The sequence below is a fragment of the Rhinatrema bivittatum genome, chromosome 6, assembly GCF_901001135.1.
Source record: "Rhinatrema bivittatum chromosome 6, aRhiBiv1.1, whole genome shotgun sequence".
Classification (NCBI taxonomy): Eukaryota; Metazoa; Chordata; class Amphibia; order Gymnophiona; family Rhinatrematidae; genus Rhinatrema; species Rhinatrema bivittatum.
Genome location: NC_042620.1, coordinates 86,306,852 through 86,320,507, shown reverse-complemented (window position 1 = coordinate 86,320,507; position 13,656 = coordinate 86,306,852). Strand labels below are relative to the sequence as shown.

The 13,656-nt window shown below is 41.7% G+C and overlaps 1 protein-coding gene across 6 annotated transcripts in view; it reads right to left on the bottom strand.

The window, feature by feature from the left end:
- PKP4 (plakophilin 4) overlaps positions 1–13,656 on the bottom strand; it is a 578,155-nt gene that overhangs the window by 367,919 nt on the left and 196,580 nt on the right. The window lies entirely within an intron of this gene.

Genomic DNA, 13,656 nt, shown 5'->3' with positions numbered 1-13,656 from the left:
CCTATTTAATTTTCAGATTTGACATGCATTGTAACAAAGAAAAAACAATGTGTTCAAGAGGGCAGAATTTCATGAATGGGATTTTACTATAATAATTCAAGTGCTTGTAGCTCAGGATAGATTTTTAGATTTCACCATAAAATAGAGACGGGTGAAGCATCACTGATGTCTACAGGGAGGTTGTTCTACAGAGTTGACCCAAAGAGAAAAACACACAAAAATGTAAACTACCTTGCTGAATGTGAGCAACGCAAAACAGGATACATTGCAGGGAGCAAGAAGGTCACAGTAACCTAGTAAAATGATGGCAGAAAATGACCGAAATAGCCCATTAAGTCTACCCAGCAAGGTTTTTAGAGTTGTAACTGCCGCTCCCATCCAGGCTGCCCACGTGCCTTTCTTAGAAGCAGAATATAATCATTTCAATGTGATTTGGGGTTGAACCACTGATCCAGGCAGGTTAGCACAGTGTTTTGATTCTGTTTTCTTGCCAAATACAGGATTCTGTGTTTACGCTTTTTTGATTCTGCTTCAGTTTTTGTCTCTACCTCCTTCTCCAGGAGGGAATTCCATGCATCCACCCCCTTTCCATGAAAAAATATTTTCTGATGTTGTTCCAGGATGCCCTCCAGCTCCATTGGAAAAGATGTGTTATTCATTTTCTGAAATATCTGTAGCATATCCCATCTCTCCTCTCGGGCATATGTTTAGGTCCCAAAGTCCCATTTTATTTGTCTTTTGGTGCAGATGCCACACCATTTTGGTTTCCTCTCTCGAGACTAGCTTTCTTTGGACAGTAACAAAGTATTCAACAGCAACAATCGAAAACAAATCTGACTTTTAGTATTAAAAAGCATTTATAAGAAATTCGTTACCAGAAAATTACATAGTATAAAGGTAGCACTCATTATTGCATTAAATTACCAAAGTGCAGTTCATATATTCAAGAAACCATGCCATAAATGCTGGCTTGTTCAAACAGGCCTTTAATGTGTAAGCTGTGATTTTCAGGTCTCAGTACTTTCCCTGACTATAGCCCTCAAAACTCTTGATGCAATGATGCTGTTAGGGTTGGTAAAGTGGGAACTTGAAAATTGCTGACACTGCTTTACAACCATAGTGTGGCTAAGATATTCGAACTGAAGAAACAAGTTAGGAATGGGCCAAACAAACTTTTGAGTCTGTTGCTTCAATTTGCACTTTGCCACTGCACCAGAGAAAAAAATGAAAGTAAAACAGGAGACTAATGCAGAAGTACCAAATAAGCTACTTTCATCTCAGAACATACTCAGAAATAAAATCAAAATTTAATTTTTTAATTCCAGCCTTTTATGATTAGATCACTTTTGTAAGCTATTTTTACTTTGCTCTCTCTGAAATGCAATAGTAAAGACATGAAAATTAAAGCAAGCAGTTTGGTCAATATCCTGAGCTCCACTCATACTGAAAAGTTATAATTATACATTAGACAGTACAGTGGAGCAATCAAGGTTTCAACTCTTTAATGTTTATTCCAAAAAACAATTAAAGCAACAGTACTAGCAAAATATCTATATAATACGCTTAGACGTGCAGGTCTATCTATTGATAACCAAGAAGTGTGCACCTTGCAGAGGAATGCACTTTCTTGGCTCTGGCAACTGAGCAGATGGGAAAGAGAATCTAGCAGTGGTCTCTGGCATGCACAGCGAGAAGACTCAGAGGAATGAGCGGCATAATCAAAGGATAGTGGTCCAAAGGGGCCACTGCTTGGAGCAAACTGTTGGAATGGCTCCTGTGTGTCATTGGAGGGAGACAACAGCAGTATGAGGGCATGGTATACTACTGCCATTGGACTGGGGAGAGAGTGCTGGGCCCCAACATGGAAGGGTCATACAAATCCTTAAGCCTCTGCAAATGTTTTGTGGGGGTCTGCTAGACTTCTTAGATGTCAGGTAGCTGTTAATCATTAGGTCTCCTTTAAATTGTTATAATTTATTTTATCCTTGCCAAGATGTTTAATGCTTTTGAAAGTTCAATAAAGTTACATTCAATATGTTATAAAAAGTATGGGTGTGCAGATATATTTTTTGAAATGTAATTTATTTAGTTTCTTTAAAATGAAAGAAAAACAATGAAAAACAAAAAATAAGTCACTTCCAAACCCTCTAAAAAATTTTTTTTTTTCATGGCACAAGCATGATCCCTATTGGAGCTATGCTTACAAATTGTGCTGTCCAGGTCCAGACCAAGCTGGCACCATTCTGTATGGAAGAACGTAGGAGGAACCTGTTTGTGTTCACTAACATTCCCAGATAAACTGATAGGTCCACTATCCTACATCTATTTGAGGAATTACAATATGCTCTAAAATGAATGTGAAATAGCTTTTGATAAGTTAAAGAAGGAAAAGGAAAGGGCCCTGGAAAAAGTACTCTAAGATGTCCAATGGCGAGAAATCTAGATTTTCTGGAAAAGTAATAAGGCTATTGGGACTTCCCCTATGGACTCCTGCTGAGAAGACATGTTTTAGAATAGCTCCACTGTGGCCCTTGAATAAGTACATTGTTTTGAAACATTGACAGTAACCTTATTTTTGCTGTTGTCCTCTCATTTTGCACCTTAATTTCTGTCGTTTTCACTCGTGTGAGGCAGAGAGAAGTCTAACTCACTTCCCTGGTATGTCGTCAAAGAGCCCGAGGCCCCAGCAAGATCAGAGTAAGATCGCTGAACCAAAAGGTCCCACATTTCAAGAACTAAAGGAAGAATTAATAAAAGAAAATAGAAATGTATTTCAGCAAAAACTGAGCTTCGGGAAAGTTTGGCGAGGCATATGAAAAACTGAAGTTCGATAATAGGTTGCTCTCACAGAAAATGAAGACAGATCAGCATACAACTCAAATAGAATCTCTTCAGAAAGAAAATCTAGCTCTTATGGAGAGAACTGAAGACCAGGAAAAGTGAGGGAAGAGAAATGTTCAGATAATCGGACTACCAGAAACCATGAAAGATGGTGATCTACTCCAACTTATACAAGCACGATTACCGGCATACCTCGACTGCTCTCAAGACAGAACCTATTTTAGTGGAAAGGGGGCATAGGATAGTGATGAGGAAAGAATGCATCCAGGCCTCGGCCTATAATTGCAAAAATCTTAAATTACGTCGATAAAGCAAAGATCTGGTCTGCTTTCAGGAAAAAAAAAAAGTTTCTACCGATAAGGGGCACAAACTTAAATTTTTAATGATTATTTAGCTAAGGACACAGAAAGCTGTAAGCTCCTTTCTCCAATATTTTCTGAACTACATAAAATGGACATTAAAATAAGCCTTATTAATCCTGGCAAAACTGAGGATTACTTATGAAGGGAAGACATTTTCCTGCCATCAAGGGAGAAAATTGATTCTTTTATGGCTAAACTACATACTTGACAGTTTATGTAGCTGTCATATGCTACATTTTCGCATGTTAATCTCTCTCATTGAGCAGGATCCTTCATTTCATTTACATACAAATCATTGGTTTATCATATCTTCCTCTCACTTTACATAAATTTTATTGTTGAATTCTGAGATAATTCAAATGAGTCAGAGCCAAAAAGTTGCTAGCTTGAATATAAACCAGTTGATAATTGCGTATGATGATTCGATGGCAGACAAAGCCATTGATATTGCTGACTTTGGCGTTTCATCAGTGAGAGTTGCGATTTCAACCTCTCTTATAAAGCTCTTCTTGGCGAATAACTTTTTTCTTTTACTTTTTATATTAATCCAACAGGAAGGGATGAACATTTGGAGTTCCAGTAACTAAACTTTGTATTAATTCCGTGTTGATCTAATTTTTCTTTCGTTAACACTGGGCAGTTTCCTTTATCTATATACTTGTTTAAATTTCAGCATTTCATACATTTTCTCTCCCTATTATACTGATTTTTCTTGCTATAGTCCGTGCTAATTAAACTATGTCAGAGATAAATTTACTTATAATTAAAAAATCAGAATCAAACAGTATTCTGATTTTATTCTCATTGTTTTAAGATCCTGAATTTTAATTTTTAATCACTATTAGCCTTAATGTACATTATGCTTTCTTTTCTTTTTTTTTTATTGTATGTTTGCACTAATATATATAAGTAAGAAATGAGATTCAAATTTAATAAACATTTTCGGGCGGATTTTAAAAGCCCTGCTCGCGTAAATCCACCTGGATTTACGCGAGCAGGGCCTTGCGCGCCGGCGCGCCTATTTTCCATAGGCTGCCGGCGCGCGCAGAACCCCGGGACACGCGTAGGTCCCGGGGTTTTTGGACGGGGGCGTGTTGGGGGGCGTGGCCGCACGATGCGGCGTTTTGGGGGCGGGACGCGGCGTGGTTTCGGGCCAGGGCGTTCCGGGGCCTGGCCGCGCCCTCCAGAACCGCCCCCGGGTTGGGTCTCGGCGCGCCAGCAGCCCGCTGGCGCCCGTGGATTTACGTCTCCCTCTGGGAGGCGTAAATCCATGGATAAAGGTAGAGGGGGGGTGGGTTAGGTAGAGGAAGGGAGGGAAAGGTGAGGGGAGGGCGAAAGAGAGTTCCCTCCGAGGCCGCTCCGATTTTGGCGCGGCCTCGGAGGGAACGGAGGCAGGCTGCGCGGCTCGGCGTGCACCGGCTGCCCAAAATCGGCAGCCTTGCGCGCGCCGATCCAGGATTTTAGAGGATACGCGTGGCTATGCGCGTATCTTATAAAATCCAGTGTACTTTTGTTTGCGCCTGCTGCGCAAACAAAAGTACGCGGTCGCGCAGTTTTTAAAAATCTACCCCTTTATTTGTGAACTTCCCAATGAAAAGTATTGCTAGTATGCAATTAAGGACACAAGATATGCCACATTAGGTCAGACCAAGGGTCCATCAAGCCCAATATCCTGTCCCCAATAGTGGCCAATCCAAGTCAGAAGTACCTGGAAAATACTCAAACATTAAACAGATCCCATGCAACTAATGCCAGCAACAAGCAGCGGCTATTCCCTATTGATTAATGGTAGTTTAAGGAATTCTCCAGGAACCTTTTTTAAACCCATCTACATTAAATGCCTTAACTACATCCTCTGGCAATAAAGTCCAGAGCTTAATTGTGCATTGAGAGAAAAATAATTCTCAGATTAGTTTTAAGTGTGCAAATTGATAACTTCATGGAATGCCCCCTAGTCCTTATATTATCTGAAAGAGTAAGTAACCATTTTAGATTTACCCATTCAAATCCTTTCAAGATTTTGTAGACTTCTATCATATCCTGCCTCAGCCCTCTCTTCCCCAAGCTAAACAGTCCTAACCTCTTTAGTCTTTCCTCATAGAGAGATTGAATTGACGTTCCCTTAAGTCTGAGGAGCAGGACAAAGATCAATGCCTGTGCTCAAGTGTCTCGCGGAGCTCAGCCATCCTGGAGGCCCAGTTCTTCTGGGGTCTAGGAAACATCCTGCCACAATGATGGCGGATGAGGGGTATCATGATCTGTACTGAGGCAATGACAAACTTTGGGCCTGACAGCTAGGGACATGGGTCAGCCACACTTGCAGGCCTGAAAGCCCCCCTAGGCTGTGCTCTACCCAGCATTCTCTCTTGTTTTTTTTTTTGGTACCACTTAGAAGTGCTGCTGTTAGTACCACTGAGAAGCGCTGTTGTAGAACTGCAGTGAAGAAAAAAACAAAATTGGAATAGAAAAATATATAAGAGATTGTACACATCCATATAGCTGTGGAAAAAAAAACAAAAAAACTGAGGTTGCTCATGAGGAAGCGCTACATAGGAACTCCTGTACATGCTCAGAGCATAAAAGCTCTGAGCTAGAGAGCATGGTCCATTCAATGCCATTGGATAATGTCACCCATGTGTCTTTGCTAATTCAGCTCTGCTTGTGAACAGAGAAAGTGGTAGACAGATACAGTACATAGATTATCCATTACAGAGGAATTGCTATTCTGATCACCAATTAGCTTAGGAACTTGGGTGTTCTTTTTTACCCAACTTGACATTTTGAACTCAGGTGGGCAGTGTGAAGACCTCGTTTTATAAGTCATCTCCTGCATCAATTGAAAGCATTACTAGAACCTGCCAATTTCCTGACTGTACTGCAGTCCCTGATGCTGTTGGGCATGAATTATTGTAGTTCTATCTATATTAGCTTACCAACAAGCACTATCAGTGCTCTCCAAATTGTGGGGAATGTGGCAGCCAGAATTCTGATGGGTGTTCAACTGACTATATAACTCTAGTGTTGCAATCACTTCATTGCTCCAAGGCTCTGCTGTGTGTCAATACTGTGTTAAGAATCTATCAGACTGCTTGCATGCTTCTGTCGAGTCGACAAGATCTCCTAAAGATTTTGTCACCTAAATTGGTGTACCTGACCAAAGCTTAAGAACATAAGAATATAACAAGTTGCCATACTAGGTCAGACCAAGGATCCCTTAAGCCCAGCATCCTGTTTCCAACAGGGATCCCATACTACTAATACCAGTAATAGCAGTGACTATTCCTTAAGTCAACTTGATTAATAGCAGTTTATAGACTTCTCCTCTAGGAACGTATCCAAACCTTTTTTAAACCCAGCTACACTAACTGCCCTAACCACATTCTCTGGCAACAAATTCCAGAGCTTAACTGTGTGTTGAGTTAAAAAGAATGTTTTTCCAATTTGTTTTAAGTATGCTACTTGCTTGAGAGGGGGCATTTTCAGTTGCAGTCCAGTTCTCTGGAACTCTGCATCTCTTTGTGGCACTGAAGGCCTAAAACTATTCAAGAATCAACCTAAGGCATACTTTTTAAACAGGCCATTTGAAAAAGTAAAGGTGGTTGGTCAATTAACTCTGAGGCATTTGGACATGTATGATAATCAGTTTATCTTGTTTAAATCTGATATGACAGTGTTTGCACAGATTCTGTTAAAATATTTTAGTTTTGATTTTTGGTTCTGTATTTTTATTATGGATATTTTTTGGTCTAACCCATTGCAACCTTTGTAGCTAGCAAGAAAAGATTTTAATAACAGCCCACAATATAAGTTTTAGAACACCACTACATTTTTAGCTCCTCAGTTACAGAACGTAGAACACCTCAAAATGCCAAATTTTAGCCTCATTGACCCTGCCTCTGAAAAGGGATTACAAAGCAATATATGAGAAAATGGTGTTACATCATGTGCCAATGATAAAATTACATATCATGAAGCTTTGAAAACTGCTGAAATAGATCTTTTCAGAGTAGTTCGATGTAGTTTCATCTATGGCTTGATATGAAAATGCGTTAGCAAAAATGTATGACACTGAAGAAATATTTCCAAAAATCTGAGTGAAGTTGCTTGAAGAGCAACCTGAGATTTAATTCTAACGTATGGTCTACTGATAAATTACAGAAATGTTTGGGGCACTAAATGAAGAGCAGGAAGGTGATTTTCTTAATTTAAGTTTGAGCTTGAAAGAATATCTATCATAGAAAGTTTCTGTTCAAAGAAAAATACTGAGAGGTTATTTGTATTTAATTGGTATATATAGAGAGCTAATGTATTGTTTATTTTGTATTGTACTGTACACTAGAAATTCTACCCTCTTGTTTGATGGCTTTCAGATGTTTTAAACACAAAAAAATGTGTTAAGGCACAAAAATACAAAAAAGACCTATGAACGATAGAGCTAATAATTAAGAAAATTGATACTTTTAAGAATGATAATACTGAGAATATAATGCAAATAAAACTGCAAAAAAATTGTAAAATAAAACAGTCCTCCTCCTTCCTAACACACAATACAGGGAAATAATAAACCGACAAAAAGTAACATTAGGACACAAGTAGTCTTCTAAAAAATGTTCTTTCCCATTACATCTATCCTGCTACTCTTTATTAAAATGATAGGTATTTTGCCTAGGACTAAAATGCACCGATTATGCGCCTTCTGCTTCCCAGCTTAAGCCCAAATTTTCTATGCCCGGCGCATGAAAAATCCAGGGGATACACATGTGGCAAGGCCATGCACGCGCCGAGCGCATTTTAGAAACGGCTCGGCCTTGTGTGTATCCCCTGATATACGCAGTAGTGCCGGGCCAGTGAAAAGGGGTGAGCCGGGGGCCAACCGGGACAGTGGGCATTAGGCCCTGTGCTGGGGAAGCATGCGCTGGCAGCTGGCTGGCGTCAAGTTACTTCTGCTCTGAAGGAGCTGTAAGTATTTAAAAAAAAACCCAAAAACAAACAAACCCCAAAACCAGCCTAGCTAGGTAAAGGTTAGGGGCCTGGAAGGGGAAAAGATAGGAAGAGTAAAGAGGATAGGGAAGTTCCCACCCAGTCCGCTCTTTAATTGGAGTGGACTGGGGGAAGGCCCTGGTGCAACCCTGTGTGTATGTTTTTAAAATACCCCCCCCCCCCCGCTGTGAATGGGAGAGGCCACCTGCCCACACATGCATGTGGACAGTAAAATCCGGCATGCATGTGCGTGCGGAAATCGTATTTTATAACATGCACTCGCCGACGCATGTGTTATAAAATAGCCGTGTCCATGTGTGCACGACGGGAACCACGCACACCTGGATGCATGGGCTCAGGTTTGAAAATAGACCCCATAATCTTTACTACAGTATATTTCAGCATGAACATAAAAAACGTGCCCCAGTACTACCCGAGTTCTAAGATGGCAGCTGCATACTACTATTAAATATTTGTTTGCCTTTACAATCAATAAAAAGTGTTCACAACAGACAGTTATATTATTGTACAAGCTGCAGCTCCTAACATCCACTGTCAGAAATGTAGTCATGTGCAACCTCGTGCAGAGGCGAGACATCAGAAAATGCAGAAAGCTGACGCATGCTGTTTCAGGTTACTCTTAAAAACCAAGCGTGTGAAATTCTTTAACATGTACAGACTGCAATCACTACAGTCCCCACTGCTGGCAACAAATTCATTTGGAGTTCTCTCTATTAAATGCTTTAAAAGAGAGGACATGAATAGATAAAAGTTTGTCATGTTAAAAAAAAAAAAAATCAATACAAATCAAAAGCCCTTTCATCTCTGGTTTCTCTTGTGGATGTAGTTTAATTTCTATTTTTGTAACACAAAGTATTCTGTTCTATTCATAATATTTGGGCATTACAAGTATGCAACTCATTACCACCTTTCCTTTCTTCATATGATTCCTCTGTTTTTTGTGGTATATAGACTTTGATTCTATCATGCATGCCATGGCACAGGTTTTCTATTAATACGTAATAGTAATATTTCAATTTACTAAAACACTATTTACCTGCTCATAATCAAGTAGTGGCTCAGATGATTTTGCTTCCTATTTATTTATTAATTTTTATATACCGGTGTTCAATTTTACATATCACACCGGTTTACATTTAAACAAAAACATGCAGAAAGTTTATATACTGTCACTACTGAAGTCCATGTACACAATAATACATCCATAAAAGTTAAGGTTACATAAACATATCAAAAACAATAAATAAAACAGAATATATCAACAATATAATGAAACACAAATATACATTTATCTTCACTCCAGAGCCAAATTAATCAATATAAAATGTCTTATTATACAGCTCATCTATTGCTTACTGCCTCATATTTTTGAAAGCCTGTCTGAAGAGATTGGTTTTAAAGGTAAGACTTTAAAAATCTTAGTACAATTCATAAGACAGTTCCTGAGGTACTGAATTCTGCTGAACAGGAGAAGCAATGGGAAAGCCCTCTCTGGTGTCAGCTAACCAAGCATGATGCATAGAGGGTAGATCCAGGAGACCTCTCTGAGATGATCTCAAATTTCAAGATGGATTGCAAAGGTAATTTATGCAAGGCAAGGAGTCCATAGACAGCAGCTTGTGTACAAGAAGCAACATTTTATATGAGATTCTATACAAAATAGCCAGTGAAGGTCTCTTAACAGACGAAATGTGCTCTCTCATAGAACATCTGGAAATCAGCACTGCTGTGGAATTTTGAAGCAACTGTAATGCTTTCAGATCTAATTTTGGCAAACCAAGATACAGACTATTGTAATACTCAAAGGTAAAAATCAAGACTTGCACTACCGTGCAGGAATCAGCAGCAGGCAGGAGGGGTTTTAGATTGTTTTACAAAAACCTGACCAGAATTATTCTAATTTGTACTTTAAAAGATTAAAAAAAATAAATCCCATAGTGAAGCACTATTCCTAGGCTTTTCGTGGAAATAGATACAGGTGCTTATACATTATCAATTTCTAACTTCTTAGCCCACATCTCTAATATGCCACATTCAATTCCTGCCTTACAAAATTTTATACTCCACAGTCCTACATCAAAAGGACTAAAAAGCTGGTTGCATTCATTGATAAACTTCAGTCTTTTCTGAGGTTTGCAAACAAATTGACAATCCACAGCAGTTAGTGTAACTGGGTTTAAAAAAAGGTTTGGATAAGTTCCTAGAGCAGAAGTCCTATTAATCAATAAGGATTAGTAGCTTAGGATCTATTCAGTTAATGTTTGGGTACTTGCCAGGTACTTGTTGGACACAGGATGCTGGGCTTGATGGACCCTTGGTCTGACCCAGCATGGCATATCTTATGTTCTTGTGTAAAGATGTACTAATGAAGATTTCAGAAGTTAATTTGAGTTGGCTGACGAGCTTTTTTCATTGTCATTTATAAAGCAATCAGTTTAGTCTAATACACTTCTAATCAAGAGGCAAAAGGTCAACGTGCTACTCATTTTATTCTATCTGAGATTTAGGCAGGACCTGTTAGCACCAGTGTACATAGCTAAAGCATTGTGATCAGCACCAAAAACAGACAGTGCATGCAGACAATGGCTTTTGTATGTTCAGAAGACATTCTAGATTGCAATCTTTGTAGACATTTGTTTATATTTCCCAGAAAAGCCACAAACAAAAATCTTACCTTTTCCAGTTACTTAATGGTCTAAAACCTGCAAATTATCAGGCATATTTCCCCCCATTACTAATCATCATTAAGAAATTGCTTAAATGCTTTGGGTTCTTTTTTAATATTTATACTCCCCCTTTCATGACACTACAAAGTGGATTGCATTCAGGTACCGAAGGTATTTCCCTACGCCCAGAGGGCTTAAGAATCTACGTTTTACAGGAAACTTTATTGGCATGACAATCTGCCCAAGTTCCTCATTTCCTTGTTCTCTGTAAGACACACGTGTTAAGTCATTCCAATGTTGTATGTAAACCGAAGTGATTAGTAACATTGTTACCAGAACCTCGGTATATAAAAAAAATGTTAAATAAATAAATAAATAAATCTGCATAGGAGCAGACCTAGCCCAGCTAACACCTGGGAGGCCACAAGCGGGAAGGTGCTCTGCCTCCGGAGCAGGGGAGGAGGTACAGGCTGGGGGCGGGCCAGCGAATTTAAAGGTGGGCAGGCCTGCCCTCCAGCCTCTTCTTTTCTTTGGTAAGGTTTCCCTCTGTGATTTCTTTACCCTACTCGCCCCTTCCCCCACCTTTTGCAGCCTACCAGGCTAATCAGAGGTTCCCGGGGCTGGCCACAATCCTGGAATACGGGGGATTGACTGGCTGGCCCCCCTCAATCCCCCACCTCCAAAGGGGGGTGGCGACAGCTGGGCAGCCGCAAGGTTGAGCGAGCAGTCCTTGTCGCTTCCCCGAGGTCTGTGTGCACGCGTGCTTCTGAGAACTACATTGGGCGTTAGCAGCAGGGCCGTGTGGGCGAGTCGGGGAGGGGGCAGGCAGATCTGCAAAGGCCAAGCGGTGCAGACAGCTGGCTGGAGGATTTTCCCGACCCCATGGGTTAGGTTCAGGGTACGGTGCTGATGGTTCGTGTAGCGTATGCATGGGGCATAAAGTCAATGGAGCATCGATGGGAGCTTTCAGGGGTGGGGGGGGGGGGGGAGTGGAAGAGGATCCAAAGCTGCCCGGGATTCCATATGCGGCACTGGCAGTGAGGCCCATACGCATGCCTCTGGGACACTACCCAGCTGCATGGTCCTGGCAGTTGCAGATCTGGACAAGCATGTGGAAAAGTTAATTAAAAAAAAACAAACATGGGGGCGGGGTCATTTCAGTGGCATTTGCGGATGAGCCACCATCTTCCTCTGATGTTGCCCAGCTTGCGAGGGGGGATGCAGGTGAGTTGTGATGGCCCTTATTCAGGGGTGGCTGAGGGCCCCTGTGTCCGAGCAAAGGCCACTATATTGATGAAGGTAAGCCCCAGTCGGGTTGAACAGATCGGGGCCGAGCGAGTGCAGAGACTGAGTGAGCAGTCTGAAATGGGATGTTTCCCCCCCAAGCAATTGTCCTGGCTGGGAGTGCTGCTGTGTGTTATGGTAAGCTCGGCCTAGCCACTAAGGGATTTGATGCATTATGATTGTGGCGGGAAGCCTAGTTAAAGGAGAGCATTCCCTACCAGTTAGGCAACTTGCACAGCATGAGATGGCCCTCTCATAGAAGTGAGGAACAAGGAAAGTCTTCCATCTGCAGTGTGTCGGTTGCTGGGCTTGTGTGAGGGGTCCCATTTCAGGACCCTGTGCTGAGGCCCCATAGTCTGCCTGTTCATGCTTCCACTCCATGCGGCCATGCTGGGTCTTTGTTTTAGAGCCTCAGCCTATGCCTTTCGGGTGGGCATTTTTTGGGAGGCTGCGGCCTGCATACAGTCAGAGTGGTGGTTTCCAGCCAAGGGAAGGCCTCCCCTGCTGGCGCATGATTTATAGTTTGCCCACTGATAGATGCAGGCACCTTATCTGTGTATAAATAGAAACAGGGGGCAATTGCAGCAGGGGATGGTAGAAGCGGCAGCGCAAGCCTCACCCCAGATGGCCGACCTGACCATTCAGCAGGGCGTGTTCCGGAGGGTTGGCTCTGAAGAGGAAGGTAACTTGTTGCCTCATTTGTATGGGCAAGTGCTGTCCAGCAGGGTGGAGCTTGCGCCAGACCTCCAAAGAGCAGTGCAATAACGCTGCAAAACCCAATGTAGAAGTACAGTAACGGGGATTAAATTATTACATGAAAATGGGATTCAGAGGCGATTGTATCTGATGACTGTAGGGTATCAATAACAAGTGGATAAAGTGACTGCACAAGCCAGAAAGCTGTTTTCTGCTCTATATCAGCCCAGAGGTAGGCAATATTCCCCCTTTGATTATGTCCCTGGTGAGACCCCATTTGGAATTCTGGGTACAATTTTGGAGACTGCAGCTCTAAACCGGTTGCTGTTGGTCCCTACCTCTTTTTTCCCATCTCCCTGCCTACACAGCTACTCTGACCCACTGTTTCCCACCCCTTCCTGTTCAGCAGTCCCCACACTCCCTCTTCATTCCACCTTCATCTTCCCAGCATCACCAACCTCCTTTCCCTCACCCTCCACAGGGTAACGAGATCAGCAGCAGCATCCCTCTCAGACTCAGCAGGGGAAGATAAAGTTTGCATCCCATCAGGCACCGAAGATCGGGAGCTGGCAATGTCTTGCTCTGATCAGGGTGAATGAGGATACAATCAACCCACTGGGCCAGAAAGAAGAAAAGGAAGTGAGAGTAGCTTCCCATCAGGCCAAATAAGAGAAATCAACCAACTCCCACCAGGGCTGATTAAGGAGGTAGCCATCTGCTGGCCCTGGAGCACACACCTCATAGGACCTCGTGACACCACCGTGTCCAGACACACCTGTTGAGAACCACTATCCTAGAGCAGTGGT